This window comes from Camelus ferus, chromosome 1, assembly GCF_009834535.1.
Source record: "Camelus ferus isolate YT-003-E chromosome 1, BCGSAC_Cfer_1.0, whole genome shotgun sequence".
NCBI lineage: Eukaryota > Metazoa > Chordata > Mammalia > Artiodactyla > Camelidae > Camelus > Camelus ferus.
In genome coordinates this window covers 22,733,473-22,751,701 of record NC_045696.1, presented here as the reverse complement: position 1 = coordinate 22,751,701, position 18,229 = coordinate 22,733,473, and the positions used below count along the sequence as shown (strand labels likewise).

General features: G+C 35.8%; 1 long non-coding RNA gene across 1 annotated transcript in view; it reads right to left on the bottom strand.

Moving 5' to 3' along the window:
- The window catches only part of LOC116662819, a 113,887-nt gene that overhangs the window by 16,089 nt on the left and 79,569 nt on the right, over window positions 1-18,229 (bottom strand). The window contains exons 4-6 of the long non-coding RNA XR_004318915.1: window positions 14,499-14,592; window positions 14,077-14,152; window positions 3,727-3,795 (exon numbers count right to left, since the gene is read on the bottom strand). This is a non-coding gene — a long non-coding RNA (uncharacterized LOC116662819). The remainder of the gene's footprint in view (window positions 1-3,726; window positions 3,796-14,076; window positions 14,153-14,498; window positions 14,593-18,229) is intronic.

Genomic DNA, 18,229 nt, shown 5'->3' with positions numbered 1-18,229 from the left:
GTTACAACTGTGGCATTGTGTATGCCAAATTCACACACATCTACAGTTGTCCTTTGAACAACATGGATTTAAACTGCATGGGTCCAGTTATACACAGATGGTTTTCAGTAGTAAATACCACAGTACTACACAATTACTGTGCAGAAGGTCACTGCCCCTAACACTTGCATGGTTCAAGGGTCAACTGTATATATGCATATGTGTATATATACACATATATATTTCAAATATGTTTCTAGTTCACATATAGCTACTGATATAAATGTGTATTTACATCTAGACACACACAAACACTTTTGATGCAAATGGGTTCATATTTTCTAATTTTATGCACATTTCCTTTTTTTCATTCAATAGAGTCCCACTTCCTTGGGTTAGCTCCTGGCTCCATCACTTACTACCTGTGTAACTTTAAGTTGTGCTGTTCAAATTCTCTATGCCTTAGTTTTTCCATCAAGAAACAGAGCTAACAGTGGTACCTACTTCTTAAAGTCATTATAAGAACTAAACAAACAAGATCTTAGGATAGTGGTGGAGCATCAAAGTGCTGTAAAAGTCTCAGCTGCTATGTTGATAATCATCATCAACATCACTGTAATCACTTCCGTCATCACACAGTGATGTGGTACCACTGATGTGGCACTCTGTCCACATTCCCTCTTCAGGACACTCTGATGACCTATGACCACGTGACCATGCCCTTTACTGGTGGTTATCCTTTGGACACATGGAACTGTTATGAACAAAGTTATGCTCAGATTTGAGGGTATACTCCACCACTAATTACTGGCTGATGTGGGAACACAAATGCTCAGCCTCTGTAGCCTCAATTTGGACAATTCTGAAGGGTTATCCCAGGTCCAGAGCTCTCTGTAAGCTTATGAGGCAGCTTTTCCCTTTGCTCAATCCTGTTTCCCTCACTCACTTTATGCTTATAGACGTAAATCCTGAGATCACTCACAAATTAATGTGCTGCATACAATTTCCTATCTCAGAATTTGAACTGTAAATCAATCACCTCTTTGAGGACTGCAATTCATTCTCTTAACTCTTCTTTTATAAGCTTTCCTAGGAAATTTGGTGAATCATAATCTTGAAGAAGTGATTCTCAAATGGAGTGAACTTACCATAACAAGTAAGGAGATCTGAGCAACTCAAAGAGAGGACTGCAGTGAATAGCGTGGGACACTGGCCAGATCCCTCATCAAGATGAAAGAACTCACCCATGGAGGCCCAGAATATCAGCTATTGACAGTTTTAGCTCCACTCCAAACTTGGATTTTCCCTCAGTCATAGAGAAATCCCTTCAGTGTTCCCTGTCAAGGAAACCATGGAGAAGGACTGCATACTGCAGGAATACAATCCCCCTTCTCCACTTTGCCACACTTTGTGTAACTCTGAAGGATCATCCCAGGTCCACGTTTTCTGTGATATCAATTACAGTCTTTCAGTTATTATTACATTACAGGTCAGATTGTCCCTGTACATAATCCTGTCTTTCTCGTTCCCTCACTCCCCAGTAAACATTCTATACATGCCTCTCCTCAGAGTATGTTTCCTGGAAATCTAACCTAAAAGATCATATCATGAGTACCTTTCTATGCCAGCAGATAAATATCTATCTCATTAAAATGCCTGCACAGTGTTCCATTGAATTTATAATTTATAATGGCATAATTTACTTAACCAGGGAGTAAGTCATTCCTAAATCAACTTAGATGAGATTTCATGATGATAGCAAGTGTAGAGTGAGCCAAAAAGTTAGCCAATCTGTTAATCATTTAAGGTGACTTCCAGTCATTCACAGTGTTTATAGTTTATTTAGCATTAACTGATTCTAAAAGGAAGCTGGCCTTATATTTTGCTGACAGGATTACATGGGAAAATCACTGATCCCATGTGGCAATGTATTTCTTAAATGCTACTTTATTACATTGATTGACAGCTAATAGTTAAGCATATGTGAGTGAATTTGGATAAGTAAGAATACAGCAGAATTTGTCTGAAGAAAATGTAAAACTATTTTAAGGGACTAAGTTAGGGTAGTAAAAAAGAAGTACAGATTGTAAGTAGCAAGGATTTTTATTTATAGCTTTTGTTTTAAATCAGTTCTTTAGTTATTTTCCCACTCCTGAAAGGTCAGTGAGGTCTATGTTTTAATTAAAAGCATTAGAGAGACATAGTCCATCTTCAAAAGTCTTTACTTTTGCTCAAAACTTTCTTTATCCACAGAGTTGTTCTTGTTCCTTTTCCTTCCACATCCAAAGTTGAGATGCATTTTTAAAGGAGAGCAAGAGAGAGGAAACACTTGTAGTTGCTGCGAACTGTATTTTCCATTCAGTCACATGCAGTACGGCAACTGTCCCCTGTTAATTCTAATGTGGAATTTTCAGGCCTAGTTCACAAAAGTTAGTAGATACTAGATAACATTTAAAAAGATAAACTTTATGCCACTCTAGGCTCTTATGACTATGAAGGTCATTCATTCCTAGGAAAGAAATCAGGCAGAGCATGTGTACGATGCCCTTTTGCTCTGCCCCCTGGTCTTCACACCATCTTCACATTCGTTCTCAGCACATCTTTGTCTTAACTGAGCCTCGATTTCCTGAAGACACTCTCCCTACATCCCTCTCCAGTTCAGAACCACCAATATAATTGTCTTTTCAACACCTCAATTTAGATAGCTCAATAGAGCAAAACTTTTGTAAATTATATATCTGATAAAGGATTAATATCCAGAATATAGAGAGAACTTCTAAAATTCAACAAAAAAACCAAACAACCCAATTCAAAGTGGGCAAAAGATATGAACAGACATCTCTTCAAAGAAGGTATACAAAGGACCAATACACACATAAAAAGATGTTCAGCATCACTAATTATTAGGGAAATGCAAGTCAAAACTGCAATGAAGTACCCATTACACCCAATTAAGTGGCTACTATCAAAACAACAAAAAACCAGAGAATAGAAAATGTTGACAATGATGTGGAGAAACTGGAACCCTTGTGCACTGTTAATAGGAATGTAAAATAGTCCAGCTACTCTGGAAAATAGTACGATGATTCCTCAAAAAATTAAAAATAAAACTGCCATTTGACCCAGCAGTTTCACCTATGGGTATGTACCCAAAAGAATTAAAAGCAGAGTCTCAAAGAAATATTTTTATACCCATGTTCATGGCAGCATTATTCACAACAGCTAAAATGTGAAAGCAGCTCAATCTATCATTAGGTGAGTGAATAAGCAAAATGTGTATATACATACAATGAAATATTTATTCATTAAATATTATGAATTTAAAAAGAAATGAAATTCTGACACATGCTGCAACGTGAGTGAATCTGGAAGACGCGCTATGTAAAATAAATTAGTCACAAAAAGACAAATACTGTGTGATTTCACTTACATGAGGTACTTAGATTGGTCAAAGCCATAGAAACAGAAAGTAGAATGGTGGTTGCCTGGGGCTGGTGGGGAGGGAGCAATGGGGAATTAGTGTTTAATAGATGCAGAGTTTCAGTTTCACAAGATGAAAAGAGTTATAGCGATGGATGGTGGTGATTATTGTAAAACATTATGAATGTATTTAAATGCTACTGAACTGTACACTTAAAAATGGTTAAGGGGGTAAATTTTATATTATGTATATTTTACTAGAACAAGAAAATTGAAAAAAATCAAATACAAGAAAAAAATAGAGCAATATTTGACACCCATATTTACCTGTTTTTCTGCCCTCAATCTGGTCTTCCATATTTCTTTGCTTTTTGAATGACATCACCATGTATCCAACTACAAAGACAAGAAACCCAAAATTTATCCTTCAAAGTTCCTTTTTTCTCACTTTTCACATCTAATCCAACTCAATGTTTTACTTTCTTGTCTCTTTGGAACACCTGACATCTCTCCCCACTGCTGCAAATTTATGCAAAATCATCAAAATATTACTGTGCTGTTACTCAGTACAGTATTAATGAATTGTTGTATCATAAAATAAAATGTGAGCACTTTTCAACTCCTTAGGAAATATCTTTCAGAATAATTTGGGGCAATCAATCATTTTTGGATGGAAACAAGCCATACTATAAAAACAAAATAGCCATTTGAAATAATATGTGATTTCTAGCTGAAATTGTTTATTTGAATTATGGCTTAAAAGATGGTTGAAGAAAAAGGCAGTAAGTAGTGAAGACTGAGCTTTGATCATTATATGTTTAAAAATATTTATCTTTCTATACATCTTTATACAGATATAAAACTATTTTTATAGAGGTGGCTGTAGAGGTGAATGCTACCTCTACTATTTTTCAGGAATAATAGGTACAAAATAAATACTTCATGAAAGGGGGCTGGTCAAAGATGCACATGAAATCACGGGCACAGTTATCTGTAAAGGACTGCAAAATGGAAGGTGATAGTGTGAGTGGTACACGTGATGACAGTTTTGTTGTTTGTAATAACGCCAATGAAGGCTGGAAAAAATACTTTTCCCTAACTCTGTCAAAATTCACTTTTTACAGGCTTTCCACTTCCGTACTTTAAATTTTGAATGACTCCTTCACAGTTGTTGATTTATGTGATGCTTTTGTAAATAGATTATTTATTCTGTAGACTTCTAGCTGCCCATGTGACACATACTTTTAGATTTAAGATGTTGCTTTTTTTTTTTCTTTTTTAATTTGAGAAAAGAAAAACAAGAGCTGGATTTAATCTGTACTTCAACATATAGGTTTGGATTCACAGCCTTGGGAATGTAGTTAATGAATGCACTTCTTTGAGCCTTGGTTTCCAACTAGTTATACCCACCTCCAACTGGTATTTGTGAGAGTAAAAATATAAAAGTCACCTCACGGTCCTTATCACTTAGGCAATCACTATATAGTAGCTCTTAATAGCATTAATATTGAACTTTCATTTTTAAGTCTTCACTTAAAATCACAGGTAAAATCACCCTGTTTAATTTTGTAAAGCCAACCTGAATATGATTTATGGAAACAAAATGAAATACAGACTGAGGTAATTTATTATTGTTGTTATTAGCATTATTACTATTACCATTATTATCTATAGAAGATGGTGGTTTCTAAGGTCATAAAAAAGTTAATTTGTCAGAGAAAGGTAGTTTGGACGTGAATTATCTATTGCAATGAAGTAGTGAGAATTCAAATGCAAAAAATTTATGGAAGATAACTAATAAATTGAACTTGAATCTGAGATGTTGAAATTGAACAGGACCATAGAGACAGCATAAACCCACTTCTCAGTTTCCAGATGGAAAGGGCTAAGCCTACAGAAGTTTACCGATTTCCCACAATGACATAGCAGATGTGCAAAACGGAAAGTAGAAAATACATTTCATAACCTCCCAGCCCAATGCCCTTTCTAATACTGGTCATGAAAATAAAGAGAAAATTAACTCCCAAGTTATTTGCTTACCTCACATACAGAGTACAAGATTGGTTGAAATTGTCTAGATTATTTTGGAAACATCATCACAGAGACATAAGTGGTTGACAGTGCTTACAAATATCTTGGAGAAACTTCAATGGTTAAATGTCTAGGATAAAATTTCTCATTTCTTTCACCTACTTATTAGTTAGGTATATGGAAGGAAACATGTAAGCCTCAGACAGCATGCTGTTTCAGTGAGCACAGTGACTCCATGATCCATATCCTGTTTTTGTGCTTAAGTGTGAAAAGCTAAGTGACCATGAACCCTACCCTCTAAGAGTACGTGGTCTAATGAGGGTGCAATCCATAAATGGGTCAACACAATTCAAAAAGGAAGGAACTGAGATGAAGGTTATACATAAGGTGTGATGAAAGTATACAGGAACAATATTTACCTGTGGTCAAATGATCACTTATTACATAGGCTTTCCAGTCAAGAAACGAATTTTAAAAAAACAGTTGTTGGTACAGATTATAGTAAAACTACCATAACCTTAAGTTGTTTCTATCAGCAAAAAAGGCTGTTGGGAAGTAGTACACTGTTCTCAGAAAAACAAAAATGTGTTGCTATCATTACCATAACCTTTCATTATTCTTCTATACTCCTTGGAGAAAACAGAGTGAGAAGCTGTTTTCTAAATTTCCAAGTAATATGATTTATATGCCTACCTTCAGAAAACACACATCTTCAATCAAAGATGTTATTTTCCACACTTTTCCTCTTTGAAAACATGAAAAGAAATTCCAAGCAAGTACAAAAAAGAAAGTCAGGCAGCTGTTTGGGCTATTACTGAATAATTATGATGCTGATCACTGTTGTTTCCCTTTAATGTTAATTTAAAATATGCTGGGCACTATAAAGCACATTGGTAAATACAGCATTTTAAGGAAATTTTGGACTGAAATACGTTAGATTTTATTTGAAAGAAACAAAAGGAAAGCAACCAGTTGCCAGAGCGTAATTTCCTCTTGTTTTGAGGGAAGTAGCGGTCCATTATTCTCAAGCAGAAAAAACAGTGAATGGGATGGATGTTTTGAATCCATACTGAAGAGTTATTTCGCAATGAAATCACTGCAACAAACAAACTGAATTATTTTTTCCCAAAGCCAACATTGTACCTTCTTGCAGGATTCATGTTCTTTATAAGTCTCCATTTGTGTTAAGACAAAAATAACAGTGAATGACGCTGCGTAATAGCTAATAATATTGCTCTAACCCCTTATTATCTTTTAGGTCAATGAAATATAACTAACATTAATATTCATTCAAATAAAAAAAGATTTTAAGTGAGCATTTAAAAAAATTTTTTTAACATTTTATCTTAAAGGAAGCCTTTTAGAATCCATCAAAATATTAGAGAAACTACACCAGAATCAGCATGTTATTGTGGTATCTAAACTCTTTAGTCTAAACATTTTTTTCCAGGAAATGTATTTTATTTATCTTATACTCTCAACACTCACCATGTACATTCTTTAAAAAAAGTCTTGGTGAAGGAATTGAGTATAAAGAAAAAAAAAATTGATTAAGGAGGATTTCCACCAGAAAAAAGTCATAATATTCTCACAAACACGGACATTGCTAGCCCTGTATGATCACCATGGAGGGAACATTTGGCAGAAAGAAAGAAATCCTAAATTTAAAAGGGAGGGAAAAATTAGAAGGTAGAGGACAGCACATAGGCTGATTTGCACATGGAGTTCTGTCTTGAAATTAAGATTCGCATAAAAGGAAAATAACACTTTTTTCTTGGAGAATTCATTCATTCATTCAACAATGTTTGTCGGAGTTGGGGAGGGTATAGCTTGTGGCAGAGTGCATGGTTAGCCCGCAGGAGGTCCTGGGTTCAGTCCGCAGTACCTCCATTCAAAATAAATAAATAAACCTAATTACCACCACCACCCCCCAAAAAAGTTTGTGAAGCCCCTACAGGGGCTGGCCACATTTCTACTCTGTGTAGGTGAAGAAAAGAATAAAAACAATGTCCCTGTTTTACAGACTTTATATTATAGGGGGTGGAAAAAAGCAATAAACCAAAACTCCAATATATCAGGGGAAGGAAAAATAAAGCAAAGTCTAAGAATCAAGAATATGGCCAGGAGTTACGTCAATGTTATTTTTGTTAGCGGGCTCTGAGGAGACCTCTCTAAGCAGGTACTTAGATGAAGTGAGGGAGTGGAGCTGGTTGATTTATAGGGCCAGTGGAGATGAAGAGCTTCCCTTATGGAAACCAAAGTAATATGGATGCATATAGGTAACAATTTTCAAATTAAGAATAAAATACAAATAAGGAACAAGTAACAGAAAATTTCACTGTTAAGAAATAGAAAACCCATATATCTATAAATAGAGATTTAAAAATCACGTTGTGGATAAAAATTAGATTGTGGATAAAGCAAATTTCTCTAGAAGTAATAGTAGCGTTAATATACACATAGATACATAAAAGTAACATAAAAATTAAATAAAAATTTTATTTCCAGATAAATAAGAATATATGTATATAAGTTTGTATATAAATAAGATAATGTATAATAGATATAAATGGATATAAGGGGCACACTTTTGTGCTTACAGAACCAATGATTATCTTCCTAATATGGGTATGAAGATTAATTCTTGAAGGCTGTGTGTGCTGATCTGTTTTTAGACCAATTTTCTCCTATCCCCTCGACAAAATTTAAAATATATGTTATGTTGAAAAAAACATGCAGTGTGAGGCTGAGAGACAGAGAAGCATGTTCTCAGCAGCTGTGCAATGCTAGCATGTTGTGAATATTCAACAAATATTAAGTGACATTGAAATATGAATTGACGGATAATGAATCACTTTAGGGAATTATCCTGCCAAAATGTTTTGGAAGATCCATGAAATGTTTGACAAATCCAAAGGATCCCAAGATTTGCTTTTGCTGAGATTTATTTATTTATTTGCGGGGATGGAGAGACAGGTTCTGATTTTTCATCTGACTTATTATGTCCTTCTGTTAGAGTAAAATTCACGGCCAAATCATATTACTTTAACTTTTGTTAAGCAATTGATTTCTTAGTGGTTATATTATTGGAAAAACAGAACCTCTAGGAAAAAATTGCCTCTTTTTATTAAGTACAGAAATAAAATTAATTAAACAGAAACTTAATTATAGTAATGGGATTGACCCTGAAGTGGAGAATGAGTACCAGGATGGGACACAAATATTGCATTTACCGAGTTTATAACTAACCACATTATCTTATTTAGCATTTACTTTTAAAAAGGGAGGAAATCCACAGCTTCTATTTTCTTCTGATTACATTCAAATTAACAGATAGGATCTTTGCCTAAGACCTACATGATGATTTTAACAAAATGATAGTTTAAAAATTATCTCACTTTAAACACTAAGAAATTTTAGCCTGTTTCTTGCCATTTTAATGTCCTCTGACACTTTTGTTCTGTGTATACTCATTACTACAGTTATATAAACCTTTTCACAATGCCTGTAATGTGGAAGGTGTATAGATGCATCAGGATTTTTAAAGTTGCAAATTACAAAAGGCAGCTTAAGAAAAAAGAGGGGACTTCTCATCACCAAGGGTAGTTAAAAGAAAATAGTACAGCCAGATGCCAGGCAGGATTGTAAGGAGCATTAGAAGATTATTGGCTACTGGGACCACTTTCTTATCATCTCTTGATTCTGTTTCTCTCTGTGCATTTACTTCATCGCTCTGTTTTTTTGGCATGCTGCTTTCTTTTCTTGAATTCACAAAATGGCAGGAAAAAAAGAGACACAATATATGGTACAAGTCAAGCCATATTGGAGAGACAGACTTTCTGGGATCCTGCTTAATTCTCAAGGAAGTGACTTGGCCCAGACCAGGTGGGGTGTCCAGTTATTTCCCAGTTAACTCTGGCCAGGGACTCTTGGTGCCATTGTATAAATATGGCTGGTAGGTGCTAACAGCAGGGAATAAGGAGGTCTGAAGTAAGTGGGAGTAATTAAGTGGTTAATTATGAGTTAAAAGATACCTTAAGGAGTCTGCTGTATTATATAAGTGAAGTTTTATCTAAAAGTCTCCTTCTCAAGTACTTTACTTTTGATACCTACTATAATTTTTTGGGCAATATCTTTTCACCATCCAAAATCCTGTATCCAATCCATCTCTTAAGTGTTCATGTTAATGGAGAAATGATTATCCAACAAATCCATCCTCCTAGGGGGGAAAAAATCTATACACTAGAAAAGGTACAGTCATAACTACCTGAGAGTTCTAGAGATTGAATATGATTGGTAGATTTTAGAAAAGAGCCAAAAGTTGGGCAAAGCCATTAGACAGATTGAGTTCCTCATTTTTCTACAGTTTTGTCCTGAGGCAGCCTCAGTCATGGTGACAGTGGTGTAGGAACAATTCAAATGCTGACAGAAAGCCCGTTGGCTTACTGGCTGAGGAAATAGGGCAGGAAATACATAGCAACCAGAGCTACCAGAGAGTGAGATGAGAATCAGAAAGTAGAGAGTCAAAGAAACAGTATCCCAATTTCTGTGTGAAAACTTGGCCCGAGTCTCTGGCTGACCACTGAACCACATATTGAATGGGGCAAACAGAAAGCTGCTCATAGCTACGGTTGAAGGAACCGATCTGAGATCTAAGCGGCTGCCCACCACACACTTGCCTGTTTGCACTTTGAGTCTAACCAAGTTAATTGCCTGCTAAAACAAAAGCATCAACACTTTTTGGAGCAATCTAACAGAATCCAGATTCTCCACAATTTAGCATTCGGAACGCCCAGGATCCAGTCCAATATTATCCGCATATAAATAGCAAGAAAAATGTGATCCAGTCTCAAGGGAAAAAAACTACAAACAGATGCCAACCCTGAGGTTAGCAGATGTTGGAATTATCAGACATTACTTTGAAGAAGCAGTAATAAATACGCTCAGTGACAGAAAGAAAATTAGCCTTGTAATGAATGAAAACATAAGGTATCTGTGCAAATACTGAAAACTGGAAATTTTAGAACTGAAAATTTCAAAAAAAAATCCACTGGATAGGCTCCAAAGACATAGAGAGAAAAGGGCCACTAAATTTGAAAATGTATTAATAAAACACATCTAATCTGAAGAAAGATATCCCCTACAACGTAACTATTAATTTAAAGGAAGGAGTTAACTTTACAGTGGAGAAGATGGGAGACACACTCTTACCCAGTGATAGAGTTAATATTACCAATAATGAGACACAGTGACAACTTCTACCTCCTCATATGATACACCGAGAAGAGCACAACGTCACCTCTAAGGTTTTCTTACTGAAAATTAATAATCTGAATTTAATCATGAGGAAACATCAGACAAACCAGAATTGGAAGGTGGTCTACAAAATAACTGGGCAATACTCTTCAAATGTGTCAAGGACATGAATGACAAAGACAGACTGAGCTTCTTTCAGAATAAGAGAGACTGAGGAGGCAAGACAATTAAGTGCAATGTATGACCCTGTATTGCATCGGAAGTCCAGAAAGAGAACAATAGTAGAGAAATTGATAAAATTTGAATAAGATCTGTGGATTAGGTAATTGTATCATAACAATATTCATACTGTGATTTTGCTAATCATATATAATTATGTTTGTATTGTTAAGAATTCTGTTTTCTCCAAATTTATAATTTCAATGCAATCCCAACCAAAATCTCAGCATGTTTTTGCAGAAGTTAACAAGCTGATTCTAAAAATTTTATGGAAATGCAAATGAACAGGAATAGCCAAAGCAATTTTTAAAAAGAAGGAAAAAATTGGAGAACTTAAATGTTCTGATTTCATACTATAAATATACAGTAATCAAGAAATATATTATTGCAGAAAAAACAGACATATAAATAAATGTAAGAGAACTGAATCCAAAAGTAGATCCAAACATTACTGGCCAAGTGATTTTCTTTAAAAAAAAAGCATAAAGGTTTTCAATGAGGGAATAAAATGCCTTTTCCAAAATAACGTTGTAACAACTTGGATATTCACATGGGGAAGTGAACATTGATCCTTACCAACACTATATTCAACTCTTAATCCAAAAGGATTTCTATTACTAAGTATTAAAACTAAAAAACTGAAAGAAATGAGGAAGGTAAGTCTTTGTGTCCTTGAGATAGGTAAATATGTCTTCAATAGAATGTAAAATGCTCAAATCATTTTTAAAAAGGGCTAAGTTAAACTTGATCAAAATTAAAACATGAAGCTCCAAAATGGGCATCAAGTTTATGTTTGTATAACCAGGGAGCCACTCCACTCCAGACATTCTTTGTAATTCTTTCCATCTTTGAGAACTATTTTTCCAAAAACCCAATTTGGTAAATGCTGCCAAAGATTTTTTTTTTGCTTGCTCCTGACAAGAAGTAATGTTTCTTGAGCTAGGTTTATCTGTTTATTATGATGCTTTACGTTAACAACTTCCTTCTAAGCTTAAAGTTTAGGAAGAATTCTTCCTACTCGATACACATAACATTGTCACTAAGGTTAAACCACATGGGCTGCACTGAACTTAGAGAGACTGGAAGGAGACGAGGAAGGGTAGATGTTCTAGGGGTTTTGTTTGTTTGTTTGTTTGTTTGCTTGTTTGTTTGGCCACTTAGCATGACCAATGTATCTACCTTGTGGTACAGATGAAAGTTCAAAAGCGAGGATTAGAAAAAAATTTCAAAAAAGGGGAGAAGGTGGTTCTCTGCACTGGAAAACCTAGGAATGCAGCAGTCAATGATCTCAGGACAGTCTAGTTAGGAGAGTAAAAACCTGAATTAGGTCTTCATACAGCTGCCACGCACTCTCGAGAGAAACTTTCTAGCAAACAGCAACATGTTGACCGGAATCCCTTATTCCATCCCTGACACTCTCAAGGTATTTTTCAATGATTTGGCTCAATAGCAATTCACAAAGCCTTTTGCACAAGCAAATTTTCAAAGCCTTCTAACTCTTGTAACTGTGTAAATAATTCCTATTTTTGAGTCTCTATGGTAAGACACCAGAACACAGGAGTTTCTGTTTTTAAATAAGCATAATTTGAATGTCACAGAATCTTGCTGAGCATTTCTTAAAGGGCTCCCCCATCCCCTGCTTAAAAGCTTTATGCTGTTTTCGTAAGAGCAAATCTATTCCAACATTAAAAGCTTCCAATTAGATATGAAACTCCAAACCCATGAATTTTGAGAGGGTTCTGAACTTGCCAAAACAATTTCTCGTTAGACTTGATACTTGGATTACACATTCTCATTGCATATTTAAAAGCCTTTACTATAAAGGTTTCCTATAACAAAAAGGAGATGAAAAGATACTGTAATTATTCACGGAACATATTCAAGCCATCATTGCTGATGAAATATGATATCTACGACGTTCCTCCACTGTAAATAAGGCAGTGATTCAGAGGAGTGCTATTAACTACAGAAAACCCATTCTTCCCCTTATTAACACATAGAACAACAGCTTTCATCTGCCTCTGCCTCTCAGTCTAAAACAAAACATACTAAATCTAAACTCTTTGGGAATAAAACTTAAATTGCAGGTCGGTTTCAGCTTTTCAGACTCTTAACTTCAGTGGAAACTTTGGGTGCCTTTCTTCTAATGATGTGGCCAAGGCAGTATCTTTCCCACCTGGAAAACAAAAGCCAAATTCCAGCAGGCAGAGGCTGCTACCCTACTGAAGGTGGACCTAGACAGGGAAACTGGAGGAGAGGAATGCCGATTCCTTGGCGAGGGCTGACCTCGCCCATCGGGAAACTGTCCTAGCGGTTTCTTGCGAGGACTCTGAGGCAAGATGGCTCTCGTTGCTTTCAGTGTCACAACAAATCACATCAGCTCTGAACTGGATACTGAGCGCGTAAGTTAGAGTGAAGCCCGCACCATACCTCAATGTAGTTTGCAGCCTGCAGACTGAGTGCTACCCTTGCGTTCATTTTGATAAGCTCTCCTTGAGATGGCACATAAACGTATTCTGATAACCACAGAAATGCTGGTCAGTGGACAAACACTTGGTCAGAGGAGTTTCACTGCTCACATTGTGATGCCTTCCAGAGTATCGGTCCTTGCCCCTGGCACACCTCTAGAAAAGGAGTCAAGCAGGCATTGCCTGTCTTGGTTTAATAGGCCTCTAAATTGTCAGTGCAATTATTAAGGCTTTCAAAAGTGGCTTGGGTAGCTTCGGTGCCCCAGGATCTTCCCTCTGATTTTATTACAATGAAGCTAATGCAAAAGAGTTGGGGGAAGATGGCAAGTTGACACACGCCATTCCTCGTGTGCCATCTCGACCTGCTGCTGCTTGACTTTTCTTGCAACCGATGGTGTTAATAGTCATGACCTCATCAGGCTAAGAAAACTTGCATCCATTTTAGCCACTTGCTGAAAGCACACAGAACTGCTGGAGATAAAATTTCCAGGAATATATTAAAACAAAATTGCTAACTCAGCCAAACTTCCTGCACACTTGGAAAGCCTGTAAAACAGCAGGCCAACGGTAATATGCAGAGAGAGGAGAAGAGAGGAAACTAAGTAAAAGCTGTTGTTTAAAAGTCAAGGGTTTGAAAATTAGGGGAATATTTACATGATCGCCAGTTATCTTTTAGTGGCCACAATGAGTTGTTTCATCTTACCTTCGGGTTATTCCAACACTGAAAATTGAAATCACGATTTGCTGAGTATATCAGTTTCCTTTTATTTTATTTTTTCCTAAGTGGAAGAAATAATTTTGTAAATAAGTCTAGGATTTCTTAGAAACCATCGTGTGTTCCAATTTTAGAAAAAAGCCATTCCAAATATTTTCTTAAATTATTACTGATATCAACCAGTAATATGTAAATTGTTCAGTATCTTTATGTCTTATTCCAGGTGCCAAATTTATATTAAGCCACTTCTACCTACTCCTTGCTCATTTCCAAATATCCTCATAGCTCAAAAGCATCTTACTCAATTACCCCTGTACAGTATGAGGAACCCAGCTCTTAGCTTTCCATCCCAAGCATGTTTATGACTGTAGGTTTTTAGCTTCTCAATAAACTCGCTGTGTTTTACTCACCTGGCACTGTTCCTGGCAATTAGTGGCCCCAGAAAGTGTTTATTTAGCAGAACCAGAAACTACATTCTTCACACAATTTATCTTGCTATTTAGTCTGGCGAAAAAAAATTGAAAATGCAAAACACATTCAATTATTCCACAGATAAAAAAGTTTAACACCTGTTGTTACTAGTACGACACATATAACTACTTTTATTTCTATCTTGTACCTTTCTTGAATGTTGTAGCAGGTTTTGGGTATGTATATGAATTGCTCAACTGGTTTGAAATGAATAATTCCATCATATTCTTTTTTCTTATAAACCCAAATACTAACTTTGTTGAGCTGACCTAAAATCAAATTAAGAAAGGGTTTCTTTCATGAGAGATGGCCTTTGCCCCATTTAAATAATCATCAACAAAATATGTTGGTCACTTAAACTGATCCTCTATTTTGCAAAAGAAGAATTATTTTCATGAGACATTGAGACTGAACCAAAGAAAAATTACCTATGAACTAGCTGTTATTTGTGAGTTAAGGGTTAATATCTTCACTTGCCTAAATTGTATTTCTATGTGATTAAAAAGTTTTCAAAAAAATGTTCTCAATACTGGGAAGAAAATGCTGGAGATAAAGAGAAGGCTCTTTCTGTGAATTAATTAACAAACAACATAGATTTAAAAAATAGATTACTGATGAATTCAAATTTTGAAGAATATTAACAGCAATCTATCTATGTTCTTTATGTTTAAGGAGCTGATAAAAATGAGGATATGTTAGACCCTAAGTTTGTAAAATTTGGCTTTTCTGCAAAACAAAAACAAAAGTGAAAAAAACAAAACAAAACAAAATTCTTCTAATCATGAATAGATTTACTAGACTAGATGTCAGATTTTTTTTGTCAAATGGACACTTCATCCAGGGATGAAATAACAGACAATACCATATAGAATTAGTGTTCAGCTGAGAGCCCACAGATCTGCTTTATAATCCTGGCCCCTGCCACTGGCGAGATGTTGGAGTTTACATAGTTGTTCCTCTCTGGCCCACAGTCCGTTTTGCTGCTGCTGAGTTATCAGATCAGGTGGTCTATCAGTTCCCCTTCTAGCTTGAAAATTCTCTCATCTTTCAGAAGACTTCAATTCTTCTTGGTGACCAAGGGCGCCTTTTAAGTTTGGTTAAAGGTTATATTTAGGATTATGCTTTTCTTTCTTTTTATTACATTAACTGATTTAGGAAAGATGTTTTTTTTGCAGAACTTTGCCTAAAAGTAGATAATAGGAAAAGAAAAAAAGGAGAAATAGATTTGTCTGGGAGTCACCACGTTTACGAATGTGAGCGTGTGTGTTATGTGCGTGCATTTTGTGTGTTCGTTTGTTTTCTTCGCTTCGTGCTTTTTGGCTCTTTAGCACTTCTCACTTCCAGAAACTTAAAAGTGCCAGAAGAACCACATTTACATGAAAAGATTTTTGGAGCATTATTGCCAACCTTGATTTGAAGCTGGAGTTTACGAAATCTTCACAGAGCCTTTTTTTAATGAGGTTTCCAGCTTTAATAAAAAGAGTGTGGTTTCTTAACTGAAATGACCTGCCAGAACTTTTCTAGGTTCATCCATGGTTACACTGCATATTAAAAATATTGAATAATAGATTGAAGTGGGAGCATAAGCTTTCATCTAAAAGGCAGAGCAGTTCCTCCAAGATTTTATACTCAGAAGAAGCCCTCTCAGGGCTTCTAAACAAACAACTAATAATTCTTGTTAAGTAACCTTATTTACTACAGGTATAATTTGTGGTAGTTAACATTTTGTAAAATTGAATTTGCTTCGGTTTTGATTAAAAGTATTTATTTCAGGCTCTGTGAATAAAAGAGCTCCAGTTTAAAAAAAAAAAAAAAAGAAAGAAAGCAGATTTTGCAAGTTGCTAAAAGAAACTAGCTTTTGTTCTTAAATCCTTAAAAAATATGAAAGCATATTTGTTTCCAGATGGAAGATCATTAACACAAAAAAAATGTGCTTTATCCATAAATATGTTTCCTTCTTAAGTTTCAGTAAGTTCACCAAAATATATAAATTCCCTTGGAACAAATCAAAGTAAAAATGGTACGAGAGAAAAATTAAGTATTGAACTAGCTCTTTTTCTTCCCAAATCCTGGGAACGATGGGTATTATAATTGAGAAATTGTGTCTTTGTTATTCTCATTATTTCTTTGTGCAAGATGTTTGTTAGAATGAGAATCACGCTGTCTATTGACAAAACTATGTGACAATCTGCATAATTATGTTGCATATATGTGAGACTAGTTATGAATGATTCGATTGTTGCTCAAAGTTAGAATGTCTTTATTTTCAAAAAGCCAGTGACTATGAAATGAATGGAATTGTTTGGGGCAGTGAAAATATTTTCAGACTGCAGAATTAGACTGCCGGTATCAAAAGGTCTGAGGCTGAGTAAGGTGATTTATCTCTGTCTATTAATGATAGAAGCGAAATAAAAGAATCTGCACAAACACAACAGTGTAAGTCACCACTAAGTATGGTGTAACTTAAATTATTTCTATTCAAGTGCATTTAAAGTGTCAATTAATTGCCTCCATTTCAAATGCACACCTTTTCCCCAATTATCAAATTAAAATTTGAGCTGAATCAGTGAGCACAATGATAGTGTAATTATATTAATCCACATGAAATAAACAGTGAGGAAGTGTTTGTGCAGATGGGCACCTGAGTCTGTCACCTCCAGGCATAGCCAATGACAAGTATCATTCTCTAGGTAAATAAAATTGCTTTATTTTACTGTCACTGCAGCATCCCTCCATTTAAAGATAGGAGAATGAGTTGAGATAGAGAGATTGAAGGGAATTACAGAAGGAGAAACTGCAGACGCAGATGTATTTTTTTTCTAAGGGCACCAGGTGTTTTAAATGCCACCAGAAGGGTGCTCCAGGCAATTCCGTGCTGTCCAAGATAGCTTGGCATAGATTATCTGAAAGCTTTTGTGTCTTTTCAGCTTTTGATTAAAGGCCAGTGTCAGGACTCCTCTGGGCTTTTGCTTGGTACAGTAAAGCCGAGGGATTTTTTTTTTTAAGCTGCTGCCAAAAAGATGCCAGTTAGGATAATTACATTTCAATTTAAATTGGTAATTTTATGAAAATTTAAACCAGGATATGTGTCGCCCAAATCTCTTCACTTTCATTCCTCCCAAACATGCACACACACACCCCTCTTGTTTTGGGGGAGACAATAACAGTAGCCCACCAGAACCTTCCCATGACCCAGAGCTGTGTGCCAGGAATTAAACAGATGAGAGAAAACTGAACAGAGCCTATTTCCTCCGCCCAAATGTATTTTCGAGCTTGGATTTATCACGAGTGTACATTGGAACCATCCCAGGGCATCCTAGCTTCCAGTATCTTTTTCCCGTGGACGCCAGCACAAGCAGCTTTAGACCATAACTGCAGTATTTAGGACATTGCTTTCCATTCACAGTCGAGCTTTGTATTTGTGAACAGGATGTCGAAAAGGAATCAAACCTACTTAGAGTCTCTCACCCTCTTGGTGAAAAGAGTGGGGACACAAGTGGCGAGATGAACCCTGAGTTTTCTGTCTGCCACTTTCTTTTTCCAGGACACATACGCAAGCTTGGCAGCACCAACAAAGTGGAAGTAATGTTCCTTTGTTTAGAATGCAGTGTGTACGAATATTTACATAATAAAATACACACACAAATAACAGATGGTGAAGAGCCCTCAT